Source organism: Apium graveolens, chromosome 8, assembly GCF_009905375.1.
Source record: "Apium graveolens cultivar Ventura chromosome 8, ASM990537v1, whole genome shotgun sequence".
Classification (NCBI taxonomy): Eukaryota; Viridiplantae; Streptophyta; class Magnoliopsida; order Apiales; family Apiaceae; genus Apium; species Apium graveolens.
In genome coordinates, this window is record NC_133654.1 from 172894095 (window position 1) to 172911493 (window position 17399).

Here is a 17399-nt window from a genome sequence, read left to right on the forward strand (position 1 = left end):
ACGAGTCGTATTGAGACGTGAATTGTGGATTGTGATTTGTTGGGAATTGGACGTCGATGATGTTTCGACTGGTAGGCCTATAAATATAAGAGTCACTGTCTAAATTTTCGGAAAATTATTTTAAATACGAGTTAAGTGTATATATTTTCAAATAATCACTAAACGAACCCTGATTATTACGTATATTATATTATTACATATAAGTACAAGTCGGGAATTGCTATCATTCGGGTAAAGTGTTTAGCAATGATATGTCAAGCATAACTGGTCGTCTAATATAGAGTATTTCAAATCCTGTAGTTTCTAGTCGAAAAACCGAGAGTTGACATCGGACTAAAGATAGTCTAGTGATCAGTCGACAAGATCAACAAGGTTTCAATCGAAGGACCTGAGTGTTGAAGTCGGATCCAGGATAGTCTAATATTTAGACGATAAAGCCGAGCATCCAAATTGGTTCAAGGTCAATCAGAGATAGTTGTAAAGATCTGCAAGGCAAGTACCTCTGACTATTCTTTTATGGTTCAGTATATATGAATGAACTGTTGCTTTATTCTCGAACAGGAACAAAAATGTTTTATGTTACGTATTCCCTGTATTTGAAAATGTTATTTAAAATATGTTTTGGGGAGAAGTAACTTCTGAAATATCTATCTCTAAAATGTGATTAAAATGGAAAAGAGATTTTGAATAGTGTGCTGTGATAGAATTGTTTTTAACAAGAGATAGGTAAAAGTGATTTTAAAAACTGGATAAAACGAATCATATATTGGATAACATTACGTAAATGGCTAATTCGGTTGCGCACCCTATCTTCACCGATTAGTCTAGCATAGTTAATCAGAGACCTAGCTAGTCTCTTCGGATCGGTTTAATTTGTGTGAAAGCCCGATCAGCTTTCCTAGACAATTTGTATGATAGCACGACTGTTAGGAAATGAATAACACAGAGGGGGGGTGAATGTGTTTTACTATTTTTATGCTTTTCTTGAGCTTTTTATGGTTGAACAAAGTAAATTAATTCTTATAGTGAAATGTGTTACTGCAGAAATTAAACATGCAATAATAAAAAAACACAGATCTTTTCAAAACTCACTTAATTTTATATTAAAATTAAGAATGTTTTGCTACAAAATTTCTAGGCTCTTTGTTGATAAAGAGCTTAGCTTCTTCTTCATAGTGTTACAAGATTTTCTATCTAAAATGTTACTACTAACTAAAGGACCAGTGTTAACTTTATAATTTAGTTAACTGCTGGTTTACACAGTGTATAATAAGACATGCTATTAACTTTAGTAAACTGTCACTTGTCATTTTCATTTTAGGAAAATTGTATCTTCCATTTCTGGCTTAGCATATCTTAGCATCCTATGTTTACTTTGATCTTCCTTTGTCAGTTAATCTTCACCATTGATCTTGCACATCCTTCAAGCTACTTTTTGTAGACTTGTCAATCCAGCTATTTGTATTGTTTGTTGATTGTAGATCTTGAATATTGAACTGGTCTGCAATTTTGTACTTTGAGATTTTACCTCGAGATATCCATTTTGGTCTATAGAGAATTTGACATCTCGATAAGTATATTGGCTTATCGAGATCTCTAGTACTCCATAGTTAATTTGACTTGTAGTGGTCTCTGAGTTCTCTATAAGAAAATTTGGCTTGTCGAGATCTCTAGTCTTCATATCTTCACTTGAATTATCGATATGTCTGAGTTCTCTAGTGGATAATTGACTTATTGATAACTCAGAGATCTCCAGTCAAATTTGACTTGTCGATAACTCAGAGTTCTCTAGTGAATTTTGACTTATCGATATCTCTGAGTTCTCTAGTGGAATTTGACTTATCGATAACTCAGAGTTCTCTAATGAATGTTGACTTGTCGATAACTCTGAGTTCTATAGTGAAGAAATGACTTGTCGATATCTCCATTCTTCATTTCTTCAATTTGACTTGTCAATATTTCTCTGTGAGTTCTCTATAAGCTTTTCTGACTTCTCGATAAGCCACTTAGAGTTCTCGAGTGACTTCTCTATAACACTAAATTTGTGACTTATAGAGATCTTGACTTAGAATATTTTTATCCAAACAAATTTATTCAACTCCAAGCTTCTTCATAGTTCTTCTGAGGCTTGATTTTCTTCCAGATAGAAATCTTAGGGTTGATACTATTTAAACAAAAAGACTCTAGTCTGCTCTTTTACATTTTTACAGACTTTAAATGTTACAAGTATAAATGCAAACTAAGATTACAATACAACTTACTTAGGGTTGTCAATTTGACTTAGTCTTGTTAAAGTACAGGTATATCTTGCACAATAATCTCCCCGAATTTGTGAGAAGATAGCTTAACACAAATTCATGCCTGTTAACAGGACTAACCCCAAGTTAAAAAAAGGAAAATGAAATCAATTCATAAAGCTTGATAAAATTACAACTTTTATACATTAGGAGATGTACAAAGTTTAATGGTTACAAGTATCAGGTAAAGACAGTTTTTGTATCTGCTTCTTCCCTAAGAACATCCTTCAAGTGATCAATAATTTCCGGTTCTTCTATAATAGGTGTTCCGCTTAGAGCTTCTACAAGTTTTTGTCTTGCAACCTTTGGATAACCACTGTCTAGTAAATCAATCCTAAATCTTGAGAATTGTTATGACCGGTATTTCTAAAACTTATCTATATATGATTGTGTGTTTATAATTGAGATTAAAATTATGTTGAATTATAAATGTGGATGATCTAAATGTTGAGTGCATATAAATTAAGTGTTTAATGTATTAGTTTGTATATAAAAAAATTTTGAAAGGAAAATCTTATTATTTAGTATTTTTAAATAATAATCAAAAGTATTTCATTCTATATGAAAAATCGATTTTTAAAATCTTTTAACAACAAATTTTCAATTTTTATATCATTAAATTTCTAAAATCATAAGCTATTTTATAATATTTATTTTGTGATTTATGGAAGTGTATTTATTTTTATAGCAATTGTTTTATATAAATTAGTTGATTTTTAATTTGCAATTTACTTAGTTACCCATGCATGCATTTTGCTCCCAAACACAAGTTAAGGGCAAACTTGGAAATTCCAACCCCACTAACTACAACTTTACTAGCCAAATTACTACCTTATCCTTGCATGCAAAATGACACAAGCTTGCTCGAGGGTTACTCTTATCAATTCTCACTTCCACTCACTTTCTAGTCAAATAAAAACCATAAAAATTAAGTACAAGTTATCATAATCACACTCACTTCACTCCACTCCACCCTCACCTCTCTTCTCCCTCTCCCTCTCTCGGCCCTCTCTCTCTGCCTTCACTCTCGGCCGAAGCCCCCCACCCCCCTTTTTTCTTCATTTTTCATTCAAACATCCATCTTCCATTTAAGTAATCTTACTTCCCATATCTTGTTCTTTAAAAATCCAAAGAGTTTATGGTGAAAAATCTATGTTTTGATCTTGCATGGTAGTGTTTTGTTAAACTAAAAGTGAAAACCCTTGATTATTATGAATATAAGGCTTTCACCATGAGATATATTATCATAGGGTTGAGAATGGCTAGACATGAGTGATTCACACTCATGCAAATGTTGTTTTCACCCTAATCCATTCGGCCATGACTTTTTAGGAGCCGAATGGATGGTGTTCTTGTTGCCTTATTGATTTTTGTGTGTTAATGTGATAATAGCTTGGTTTTGGAAATAAAAACTTGATAAAACTCCTTGCATGCTAAGTGATCACATTAGATATGGTTAACGCTAGGCTTGCATGTTGATTTTGTGATGAAATTTATATGGAAACCATATTGTTTTTGGCTTGTAAGTTCGAAAGCATGCATGCATAGGTTCAACTCATGATTTTCGAAAGTTCTTGATTATTTGGATTAATTTTTGTTAATATTATCTAATTTCAGTTAAGTTAGGATATTAATTATGATATGTGCTCCTTGTTATGTGTTTTCGATTTATATATATGGAGGATTTATGTTGTTATTTTCGAAATTGAGATGACTTGTAATTAGTATATTATTTTGACTCTTGTTTTGTTATATTGCACTCTAGGTAAGGATGATATCCACTAAGCCAATGTTGTGTGTGGGAGTGTTATTTCATTAGGTTTCCTTGTTTGAGATTTGGTTTGGGTTTTGATTGATGTTTGGTTTGGTTTGTCAAGTAGGAAAGATGGTGGAAAGGGGTACATTAGATTCTGCAGATTTTCAATTTGGTAAAATGAGGTTTAGAGTGAGATTTGAGCTTGTCATTGTAATGCACTTTGAGGCCCAAGTCACCAGAAGCTATTAATATGGGTATACTTCAGATTTTAGGTGTTTGTTAGAGGTTTGTAGGTTGTTTGGTTAGGTGCACGAGTGGAAACACTAAATCTGTCCAGCAGGGGACAATTTTACCGCAACCTAGAAATGGGGAGTTTTGACCATGTCATGGGTAGGCCCTCACTAGGACTTGGTTGGCCCTAGTTAGAGGGAGTGTCTGAGGTGTTTTTCCAGCCATATTTTATAGGAATTGAGTTAGGATCATGTGTCACAAGTCAGTGCAAATCAGGACACTTTTTTGTCCAGAAAACAGGGGAACATTGGACTTTAAGCTTAGGCCTAGGTAGGCCCAAGCTAGGCCTTTGAGTCACACCACGTTTGGGAGTTACCTTATGATCATAAGAGTCTAGTGTAAAAGTTTGGGAGGTAAACTTGAGGAGTAAGGGTGTCAATTGGTCTCATAAACCCATTGGTGTCATCTTGAAATCACTATAATGAGCACATTCACTTAACATTTAGTTTTAGAGCCCTTATGAGTGAGGCCTAGGTTGACCATCATAGTTTTAAGATAGTATAAGGTCAGTAGAGTGTAGGGCCTAGGTTAGGGTCAATAGGAACTTGATGGTTTAGAAAAGGCACTTCAAGTTTCAAGGTCAATATTAGGAGTTTTGACTAGTTTAGCATAACTAAGTGACTTGAGTAAGTGGAGTTAGATCATCCAAACTTAGTAATGCAATATAATGTGTTGATGTATTATTATATATATAAATCTTTTATGTGAGCATATGTGGCTATGTCATCTAGTATGCTTATAAGATAATTGTAAGCATGCATGTGTATATAGGCCTAAGTGCCAATGTGCTTACTTTCAGTTTATAAATAGGTTGAGTTGGTGAGAATATATTATAATGAGGCTATTATTATTTTATGTAGGCTCTCAAGATGAGGGTAAACTTGTCATTAGAGTCGAGTAAATCTCCCAGTTGCTCCCACCTGCAAGTCAAGTCAAGCCTTTCTCAAGGCAAGTGTCTCAACCTATCTTTTTGTGTTTACACTGCAAGTGTGTGTTAACCTAGGTTTTATATATGATGCGAGTATTCTAATTCACTTGATATACATGTATGCATGACCCAAGTGGTTTCAAATTTATCTTTCGTATTGCATGCAAATGTCATGAACCCTCAAGTATCTATTGCAAGTAGTTTAACCTTACTTGGAGATTGCTATGCAAGTAATTCAAAAGTCATACCATGCTAGTATACCAAAATAATTGTGTTGCTTAACCCTGTATAAGTTGTATTTACTAACCTTATCTTGACACCTAGTAGTCAGTTATTCCTCAAAGTTGTTCATATATGCTTGATAACTCCATTATTATCCTTAAACCATGAGACCCTATTATACTTTGAACTGATACTCACCTTCTTTATATCTTAAATACCTATGTCTTATCTGGAACCACTACATTGAACCTAGTTTGACTTAGTTCATTTATACTATCCAATAACCCTGTTAAACCACAATACCCAATCCCGTGAGAATAGAAACTTTGCAATTCCATTCGATAAGTTATCAGTCTAATTGATCATGACCTTAAAGTTTATCGAACCTATTTTATGTGCTTCGAAGTTGATCTAGAACCCTTGATAAAGACATTCACTTTTTAAGAAATTAAGTGTCACTTGGCATCAGTTTTTAAAATAAAAAGTTTAAAGTGGATTTCCAGTCCCAAAGGGGGACAAATGTTTTCTTTAGATAGTGGATCCGGACTGAGACGCAAGTCCTTTCCGCTTTTAAATTATAGGCTTAAAGGTTGCCTAGGGATCCCATTAATGTTCTAAAACCCAGCGAGGTTCGGGATTACTTCGCGGCTGATCACCGGCTGTAATCCGTAGCGTCATAAAATGGGTTTTGATTAAAAATGGTTTTTAATTGTTTTGTTACAAATAAATGATGCCATCACCCTGAAAGTTTATCTCTTGTTATTATATTATTGGATCTTTCATTTCCGCTGTTATCCATTCATTTTTGTTTATGTATTATATAGCACTTGTTGAGCATTTGGCTCACTACTTGCTTTCACCCTGATATTTCAGCTAGCTGATAGGGTTAGATTCAAGCAGACCGCGCGTAAGACTTGTGATGCCGATTCGTATGATTTGAGCTCCGGTAGATTAGTGATCGTTTTGTGTGAGGACTCGATATTGAAATCAGGTTGTAATAGTTAATAGTATTGGGCTGTTCCAAACCCTAAACTGTAAGATCTTGGATTCGGTGAATTTATTTTTATTTTGATAACTATTGTAATCATTCATATAGTTTTCTTTTGTTAAAGTTGGGGTGTGACAGGTTTTGGTATCAGAGCTATGGTTTAGAGTCCCTGGACAGCCCAAATAGGTTATAGAATATATACATAAATTATTGAATATTATGCGAGAGTGTGAGTATAGGTTAGGCGAATCCATTGTTAATAATTCTCTTATATATATATATATATGCACTATGTGGCAGCAAAGGGCGCATTCCTCATCATCCTCTGAACCGTCTCACCCAATTGTTTTCTCCGTGTATGCTGAGTTGAGGTGTGAGTTCTCTAGGCTTCAGGGCAAGTACGATCGATTGAAGAACGTGTATCCAGACAGCCGAAATTATGGAGGAAAGCCTAAGGAGCAGATGACTGCGAGACTTAAGACTTTGGTTCAATATGTTAATACTAAGCTTGATGAGATGCCATCGCACCGAGACCGTACCAGCCAGTATACTATCCAGATGATTGCGGATGAGCTCCAGAGTATTATGAAGACACTTCGTGAAGAGAAGACTACCGGACCCCGTTCTGATGGAGTAGAGCCTTAGTTCTTTCCATTATCCACTTTTCATGATGTTGTGTTGTTGGATTTTGTAGAAATCCCTGTTGTTTCCCTTTAAATTAAGCATGTTATCCCTAGATTCAGACTTTATTTTGATCTTGATGTACCTTGACCTTAATTTCGATAATTATGCACTATCTTTTTATTTGATTTCAATTTTTCTTACGCCTTATATGCATCACCCTTATTGTTTAATTTGAAACCCGATCGTATATGTGATTATAATGACTTGTGACACCCTAACCTTGAATTATCTGCATTGTTCATACCTGTTTTGATATAACTTTCATTTCAGGATCATGCCACCTAAAAAGAAGAAGCCGACAACAACTTCTACCACAGATCCTAATATTCTTTGATTGTTGGAAACCTTACAACATCAAACAAATGCAATAGCTCAAAAACAAAGAACTCTTCAACAACAATTTGAAAACCAAGATAACCGTGAACCACACCAACCACCTGATCCACCAGTACCACCTCGACAAGTCGTCACTTTCAAAGCTTTTCAGAATATGAATCCACCTGCATTTCATGATACCACTTTTCCAGTAATAGCTAACACATGGATTAAGGAAATGGAAAGAGCTTTCGAATTGGTTTATCTAGGAGAAGATCAGAAGACGCCACATGCTACTTACTTTCTAAAAGGTGAAGTCATCTATTGGTGGGATTCAATAAAGCTATGAAGGCAAATCAGCCGATTTCTTGGGAAATGTTTAAGAAGTTATTTCTGGAAAAGTATTACCCTAAGTACATGCAGAATCAGATGGAGCTTAAATTTCTTAAATTGAAGCAAGGAAGTATGTCTATATTGGAGTACGAGAAGAAGTTTACGGAGCTGTCAAGGTTTGTGACGAAGTATGTGAACACTGAGGAGGAAAAAGCAAAGAGGTTCCAATAAGGATTAGAGCCTGGGATCAGAGATAGAGTGGCTATGTTTGAGCTTGATACTTATGTTGGAGTAGTACAGAAACCTACTCTGATTGAGAGTAATGGGATGCAGTCAAGGACAGAAAAGGATAACAAGAAGAGAAAGGTTCCATTTTATGGAGAGAAGTCGGAAGCCGAAAGCTCACAAGAAATAAGTGTGAAAAGGATTGGATTCCACAAAGGTGGAAATTTTCAGAAGAAGGGAAATTTGAATAAGAGACAAGATCCTAAGGAGAACAACAGTCAAGCCAAGAACAAGTTGGAGAAAATAGATTTCAGAGACCAGAGTGCAAGCACTGTGGAAAAAGACACCCAGGAGTGTGTAATAAGCTGAACATGACATGTTATAGATGCAACCAGAAGGGACACTTGGCTAATGAGTGTAAGGTACCGAAGCCGGGAGTTACATGCTATAAGTGTGGAAAGGCTGGACATATAGCCAGGGAATGCAAGTCAACTGGACCAGTCAAGGCTTTGATGAATGTGGCAAGTACTAGTGCACACGTGCTAGCTGAGGTATTGGCAATACTTCCACCATCTACAATAACAACTCCACAAGCAACATCAAGGACATTTGATTTAAAGATGAAGTACGCTGTTCACAATTTTGAGGTGATAGCAGGTAAACTTATAATGAGTAATGTTTAAGCTAAGGTATTAATTGATTCTGGAGCTACGAGATCTTTTATATTAGAAACTTTTGTTGATAAACTTAAATGTGATAAAATGACCTTGAATGGGTAATAAATGTGGTAATTGCGAACCAAGAGAAGATTCTTGTAAGTCAGTTTTGTCCTAAGTGTGAGATAGATATTTCGGGGCATAAATTTTCAGCAGACCTGATACTTTTCAAGTTAGGGGAGTTTGATATAATCTTAGGCATGGATTGGTAAGGAGAGAATAACGCTCAGATAAATTGTAAATCTAAGAAAGTGTATTTAAAGACGGAGAATTGAGAGAAAGTAATATTTAAGGGTCAGAGGCAAGAGCGACTGTTTCTTACAATCGTCCAGGCTAAGAAACTACTCAGGAAAGGTTGTGAATTATTCCTAGCCTATGTAGTAGACTCTGAAAGAGAGAGCCTTAACATGGAAGATATTCCCGTAGTTAATGAATTTCCAGATGTGTTTCCAGATGAACTACCAGGTTTACCGCCCGATCGATAAATTGAGTTTGAGATCAACCTTGCTCCAGGCACAGAACCAGTTTCGAAGGCACCTTATAGAATGGCACCAACAGAAATGAAAGAGCTGGCGAACAAGCTGCAAGAATTGTTAGACAAAGGAGTTATACGGCCGAGTACGTTGCCATGAGAGCACCTGTTTTATTTCTAAAGAAGGATGGAAGCATGATGTTATGCATAGACTATCGGGAGTTGAATAAGATAACGATTAAGAACCGTTACCCGCTACCAAGGATAGATGATTTATTTGATCAGCTGAAAGGAGCTAATTGTTTTTCCAAGATTGAATTAAGATCAGGATACCATCAATTGAAGATCAAAGCAGACGACATCCCGAAGACAGTATTCAGAACAAGATACGGACATTATGAATTCTTGGTGATGACTTTTGGGTTGACTAATGCCCCTGCAGCATTTATGGATCTGATGAACCAGGTATTTAAAAAGTATTTGGACAAGTTTGTAGTGGTATTCATTGATGATATTCTTATATATTCAAAGTCAGAAGAAGAACATATGCAGCATCTATGGATAGCATTGGAGATACTCCGACAAGAGAAGTTGTATGCCAAGTTTTCTAAATATGAGTTCTAGTTAAAGGAAGTTCAATTTTTGGGACATGTTATTGGAAGTGAAGGAGTCAAAGTGGATCCGGCAAAGATTGAGGCAATTATGAGTTGGGAGAGACCAAAGACACCTACGGAAGTGTGAAGTTTTCTAGGATTGGCGGGATACTATGGAAGATTTGTTAAGGATTTCTCGAAAATCGCCACGCCATTGACTAAGTTGACTAGGAAGAATCAGAAATTTGAATGGAATGCAGAATGTGAAGATAGTTTTCAAGAATTGAAGTAGAGGTTGGTTACTGCCCCGATGTTAGTATTACCAGACAATCAAGGAGACTTTGTGATTTTTAGTGATGCGTCACATAAAGGTCTGGGTTGTGTGCTAATGTAACACAACAAGGTGATTGCATAAGCATCAAGACAGCTGAAACCACATGAATTGAAGTATCCTACATATGATTTGGAATTAGCAGCTATAGTATTTGCACTTAAGATTTGGAGACATTACCTTTACGGAGAAAGGTGTGAGATCTACACGGATCACAAGAGTTTAAAGTATATTTTCACTCAGAAGGAGCTCAACATGAGGCAAAGGAGATGGTTGGAGTTAATTAAGGACTATGATTGCTCAATAAATTATCATCGGGGAAAGGCGAACGTGGTAGCTGATGCTTTGAGTAGGAAATAGAGGTTTAATATGGTAGCAATACCAAAGGAATTATTTCAAGAAATTAAGAGATTTGAATTAGAACTTTGTGTTTACGGAAAAGTTGAAGAGATTTGTCATACTATGACTTTTCAGCCAACATTGTTGGAAAAGATAAAGAAATCTCAGGAAGAAGTGATGAAACATGAGAATAATCAACTGACCGGAGAAGAGATTTATACTCAAAGGGATGAACAAGGTATACTAAGGTTTTCCTCAAGAATTTGGATTCCTCATGTGACTGAATTGAAGAATGAGATATTGCAAGAAGCTCACAATTCTAGATTTTCAATCAATCTGGGAAGCACCAAGATGTACCAGGACTTGAAGCAGAACTTTTGGTGGCCAAATATGAAGCGAGAAGTAGCAGAATGGGTTGCGAAGTACTATACTTGTCAGAAAGTGAAGGCAGGACATCAAAGGCCAAGTAGATTAATTCAGCCCTTAAAGATTCCAGAATGGAAGTGGGAAAACAATGTCATGGACTTTATAGTAGGATTACTACGAACGAAATCCGGACATGACACTATATGGGTTATAGTTGATCGCCTTACGAAGTCGGCACATTTTCTTCCAATTAATGAAAGGTCTTCGTTGGACAGATTGGCCCATCTGTATGTGCGTAAAATTGTAATATGACATGGCGTGCCTATATCGATAGTTTCAGACAGAGATCCATGATTTAATTCGAGATTCTGGAATAAATTTCAAGAAAGTCTTGGCACAAAGTTAAACATGAGTACGGCGTATCATCCGCAGACTGATGGTCAACGTGAAAGGACAATTCAAATAATTGAAGACATGCTGCGTAGTTGTGTAATTAATTTTGCAGGAAGTTGGGACGACCACTTGCCATTGGTAGAGTTCTCCTATAACAACATCTATCACTCGAGTATTGGCATGCCACCATACGAAGCCTTATACGGACGGAAGTGCAAATCACCAACCAGTAGGGATGAAGTGGGAGAAGGAAAGATTCTAGGCCCGGAATTGGTGCAACAAATGCATGAGACTGTCAAATTGATTTAGAAGAGATTACTTGCTGCTCAAGATAGGCAAAAAAAGTATGCAGACCCTGCTCGTAAGGACATCAGATTCCAAGTAGGTGAAGCCGTATTACTGAAGGTATCGCCGATGAAAGGATTGTCTAGATTTGGCAAGAAAGGGAAGTTAGAACCTAGATATATTGGTTCTTTTGAAATTATGAGTCAAGTAGGGAAGGTGGCCTATGAACTAGCTTTGCCGCCTCAATATTAGCATGTGCATAATGTGTTTCATGTGTCATTGCTTAAGAAGTATAATTCTAATGCCAATCATGTGATAGAGTATGAATCTATAGAGATTTAGACAGACCTGTCATTTGTGGAGCAACCTGTCAAACTACTCGACTAGAAAGAGAAGAGTCTTAGAAATAAGTTGGTTAAGTTGGTAAGAGTACTTTGGAGAAATCCCATGGTTGAAGAATCAACGTGGGAACTAGAGTCGGATATGCGTAGCCGGTATCCTCACTTATTCTCCTAGATTCTGAGGACAGAATCCTTTAAGGGGGAGATGATGTTACGACCGGTATTTCTAAAACTTATCTATTTATGATTGTGTGTTTATAATTGAGATTTAAATTATGTTGAATTATAAATGTGGATGATCTATATGTTGAGTGCCTATAAATTAAGTGCTTAATGTATTAGTTTGTATAAAAAATAATTTAAAGGAAAATCTTATTATTTAGTATTTTTAAATGATAATCAAAAGTATTTCATTCTATATGAAAAATTGATTTTTAAAATCTTTTAACAACAAATTTTCATTTTTTATATCATTAAATTTCTAAAATTATAAGCTATTTTATAATATTTATTTTGTGATTTATGGAAGTGTATTTATTTTTATTGCAATTGTTTTATATAAATTAGTTGATTTTTAATTTGCAATTTACTTAGTTGCTCATGCATGCATTTTGCTCCTAAACACAAGTTAAGGGCAAACTTGGAAATTTCAACCCCACTAACTACTACTTTACTAGCCAAATTACTACCTTATCCTTGCATGTAAAATGACACAAGCTTGCTTGAGGGTTACTCTTGTCAATTCTATATTGCACTCACTTTGTAGTCAAATCAAAACCATAAAAATCAAGTACAAGTTGTCATAATCACACTCACTTTACTCCACTCCACCCTGACCTCTCTTATCCCTCTCCCTCTCTCGGCCCTCTCTCTCGGCCTTCAATCTCGGCCTTCACTCTCGGTCGGAGCCCCCCACCCCCCTTTTTTCTTCATTTTTCATTCAAACATCCATCTTCCATTTAAGTAATCTTACTTCCCATATCTTTTTCTTTAACAATCCAAAGAGTTTAGGGTGAAACATCTATGTTTTGATCTTGCATGGTAGTGTTTTGTTAAACTCAAAGTGAACAACCTTGATTCTTGTGAATCTAAGGCTTTCACCATGAGATATATTATCATAGGGTTGAGAATGGCTAGACATGAGTGAGTCACACTCATGCAAATGTTGTTTTCACCCTAATCCATTCGGCCATGACTTGTTAGGAGCCGAATGGATGGCGTTTTTGTTGCCTTGTTGATTTTTGTGTGTTTATGTGATAACAGCTAGGTTTTGGAAATAAAAACTTGATAAAACTCCTTGCATGCTAAGCGATCACATTATTTATGGTTAACGCTAGGATTGCATGTTGATTCTATGATGAAATTTATATGGAAACCATATTGTTTTCGGCTTGTAAGTTCGAAAGCATGCATGCATATGTTCAACTCATGATTTTTGAAAGTTCTTGATTATTTGGATTAATTTTTGTTAATAATCTCTAATTTCAGTTAAGTTAGGATATTAATTATGATATTTGCTCCTTGTTATGTGTTTTTAATTCATATATATGGAGGATTTATGTTGTTATTTTCCAAATTGAGATGACTTGTAATTAGTATATTATTTTGACTCTTGTTTTACTATATTGCACTCTAGGTAAGGATGATCTCCACTAAGCCAATGTTGTGTGTGGGAGTGTTAGTTCAGTAGGTTTACTTTGTTGAGGTTTATTTTGGGTTTTGATTGATGTTTTGTTTGGTTTGTCAAGTGGGAAACATGGTGGAAAGGGGTACATTAGATTCTGCAGATTTTCAGTGTGGTAACATGAGGTTTAGAGTGAAATTTGACCTTGTCATTGTAATGCACTTTGAGGCCCAAGTCACCAGAATCTAGTGCTAGGGGTATACTTCATATTTTAGGTGTTTTTTAGAGATTTTTAGGTTGTTTGGTTAGGTGCACGATTGAAAACACTAAATCTGTCCAACAGGGGACAGTTTTACCGCAACCTAGAAATGGGGAGTTTTGAGCATGTCATGGGTAGGCCATCACTAGGCCTTGGTTGGCCCTAGTTAGAGAGAGTGTCTGAGATATTTTTCCAGCCATAGTTCATAGGAATTGAGTTAGGATCATGTGTCACAAGTTAGTGCAAATCCGGACACTTTCCAGTCTACAAAACAGGGGAACATTGGATTTTAAGCTTAGGCCTAGGTAGGCCCAAGCTAGGCCTTTGAGTCACACCAAGTTTGGGAGTTAACTTATGATCAGAAGAGTCTAGTGTAGAAGTTTGGGAGGTAAAATTGAGGAGTAAGGGTGTCAATTGTTCTCATAAACCCATTGGTGTCATCCTGAAATCACTTTAATGAGCACATTCACTTAACATTTAGTTTTAAAGGAGTTATGAGTGAGGCCTAGGTTGACCATCATAGTTTTAAGATATTATAAGGTCAGTAGAGTGTAGGGCCTAGGTCAGGGTCAATAGGAACTTGATGGTTTAGAAAAGGCACTTCAAGTTTTGAGGTTAATATTAGGAGTTTTGACAAGTTTAGCGTAACTAAGTGACTTGAGTAAGTGGAGTGAGATCATCCAAGCTTAGTAATGCAATATAGTGTGTTGATGTATTATTATATATTTAAATGTGTCATGTGAGCATATGTCACTATGTGTTCTAGTATGCTTATAAGATAATTGTAAGCATGTATGTGTATATAGGCCTAAGTGCTAATGTGCTTACTTTCGGTTTATAAATAGGTTGAGTTGGTGAGAATATATTATAAGAGGCTATTATTATTTTTTGTAGGATCTCAAGATGAGGGTAAACTTTCCATTAAAGTCGACTAAAGCTTATAGTTGCTCCCACCTGCCAGTCAAGTCAAGCCTTTCGCAAGGCAAGTGTTTCAACCTATCTTTATGTATTTACATTGCAAGTGTGTGTTAACCTAGCTTTTATATATGATGCGAGTATTCTAATTCACCTTGATTTACATGTATACATGACCCAAGTGGTTTCAAATCTATCTTTCGTATTGCATGCAAATGTCATGAACCCTCAAGTATCTATTAAAAGTAGTTTAACCTTACTTGGAGATTGCTATGCAAGTAATTCAAAAGTCATACCATGCTAGTATACCAAAATAATTATGATGCTTAACCCTGTATAAATTGTATTTAGTAACCTTATCTTGACACCTAATAGTCAGTTATTCCCCAAAGTTGTTCATATATGCTTGATAACTTCATTCTTATCCTTAAACCATGAGACCCTATTATAATTTAAACTGATACTCACCTTCTTTATATCTTAAATACCTATGTCTTATCTGGAACCACTACATTGAACCTAGTTTGACTTAGTTCCTTTATACTATCCAATAACCCTGTTAAACCGCAATACCAAATCTCGTGCGAATAGAAACTTTGCAATTCTATTCGATAAGTTATAGTCCAATTGATCATGGCCTTAAAGTTTATTGAACCTATTCCATGTGCTTCGAAGTTGATCTAGAACCCTTGATAAAGACGTTCACTGTTTAAGAAATTAACCGTCACTTGGCATCGGTTTTTAAAATAAAAAGTTAAAAGTGGATTTTCAGTCCCAAAGGGGGACAAATGTTTTCTTTAGATAGTGGATCCGGACTGAGACGCAAGTCCTTTCCGCTTTTAAATTATAGGCTTAAAGGTTACCTAGGGATCCCATTAATGTTCTAGAACCCAGCGAGGTTCGGGATTACTTCGCGGCTGATCACCGGCTGTAATCTGTAGCGTCATAAAATGGTTTTTGATAAAGAAATGGTTTTTAATTGTTTTGTTAGAAAGAAATGATGCCATCACCCTGAAAGTTTATCTTTTATTATTATATTATTGGATCTTTCATTTCCACTATTATCCTTTCATTTTTGTTTATGTATTATATAACACTTGTTGAGCATTTAGCTCACTACTTGCTTTCACCCTGATATTTCAGCTAGCAGATATGGTTAGATTTAAGCAGACCGCACATAAGACTTGTGATGCCGATTCGTATAATTCGAGCTCAGGTAGATTAATGATCGTTTTGTGTGAGGACTCAATATTGAAATCAGGTTGTAATAGTTAATAGTATTGGGCTGTTCCAAACCCTAAACTGTAAGATCTTGGATTCAGTGTATTTATTTTCCTTTTGATAACTATTGTAATTATTCATATAGTTTTCTTTTGTTAAAGTTGGGGCGTGACAAGAATCCACCAACTTTGATGTTTAGAAATTTCCCATCCTTAGAGATTCTGCTCATTCCTTTGGCCTTGAGTTCTTCTGATCTTTTTATGTACATTTCTATTTCTTCATCATACTTCCTCCTTCTTTCTTCAGATTCAGCCTCATTTCTTTTTATTGTTTCCTCCCTTGTAATCAACCATTCTGCTAGAACTGATCTCCATACCCTTGTAGCAGTATCCTTGTCCTTTAGCAAACTTATCATTCTCTTAATTTATGTGAGAGAAAGAGAATCTATTAAATCACTTCCAAGGTAGGTGAAGGGCCCATCCTCATAGAAAATTCTAACTTCCCTAAGAGATACAACCCAGACTCTAACTATTTCTTCAGCTAGATTTTGGAAATAATCTTCATCTGAGATGTACCAATTTGGAGGTAGAAAGTCATTTTACTTAAAGTATTTCCAGATGGCCCTTTCATTAACTTCAACCTCTTTAGTAGACTTGGCCTTTTTAGTTTTTCTCCCAACAGTCTTGAAGTGAATTTTATGTGATGGTTTGACAAAAGTAGGACTGAGATTTTCTTTAGAGATGTCTGGCTTGAGGTGATTGGGATTTTTAGGAAAGAGTTGGCAGTTTGGTTGTATAGAAATTTTGGGTTTGGAGTTTGAGGAGGTTTGATGTTTGAGATAGTTGATTTTGAAGGTTGAGCTAAGATTTGAGCTAATTGTGTTTGGATTTTAAGGGTTTTGTGTGTTTCTGAGTTATCATAAGTCTTTTTGGTTCTCCTCTCACTTCCTCTCTTCTTCTCATCATTCTTCTTCTCTTCCTGCTTTTTGTCCTTGCTACTAGTTGCCTTGGAGGATTGACTTGGATTTGAGATAGAAGGTTTTTGATCATCTTTATGCTCATCATCATCCTCATATTTCCTTAGATTGTACTTAGTAGTTGGCAACATGTTGTCATAGTCTACAAGGTATCTTTCCATCCTCATGCTTCGTGCTCTTCTTGATCTTTAAATCAGACTGTAAAGTCATGAGTAGCCTTAAGTTTGATTTGACACAATGTTTGGGAATATAGAGATACTTGGCATGCTTGGTTGAAGGGCAGACATAAAAAATTCCCTTGTCTGGAGATAGATAGGCTTCTGGAAAAGCTGCTATCTGTGCCTTTTTAAGCTCATGTAGAAGTTGAGTGTCTTCAGGAATTACTTGGTGTACTTTATCAATCATAACATCCAATTCAGATGCTCTCAATGTTTGAAGATTTCCCAAAGTAACCTGAAGACACCTGTCCACCCCACCATCATTTATATTCATCATAATTCTTTTTTCTAGGAAGTTGTCAATCTTTACC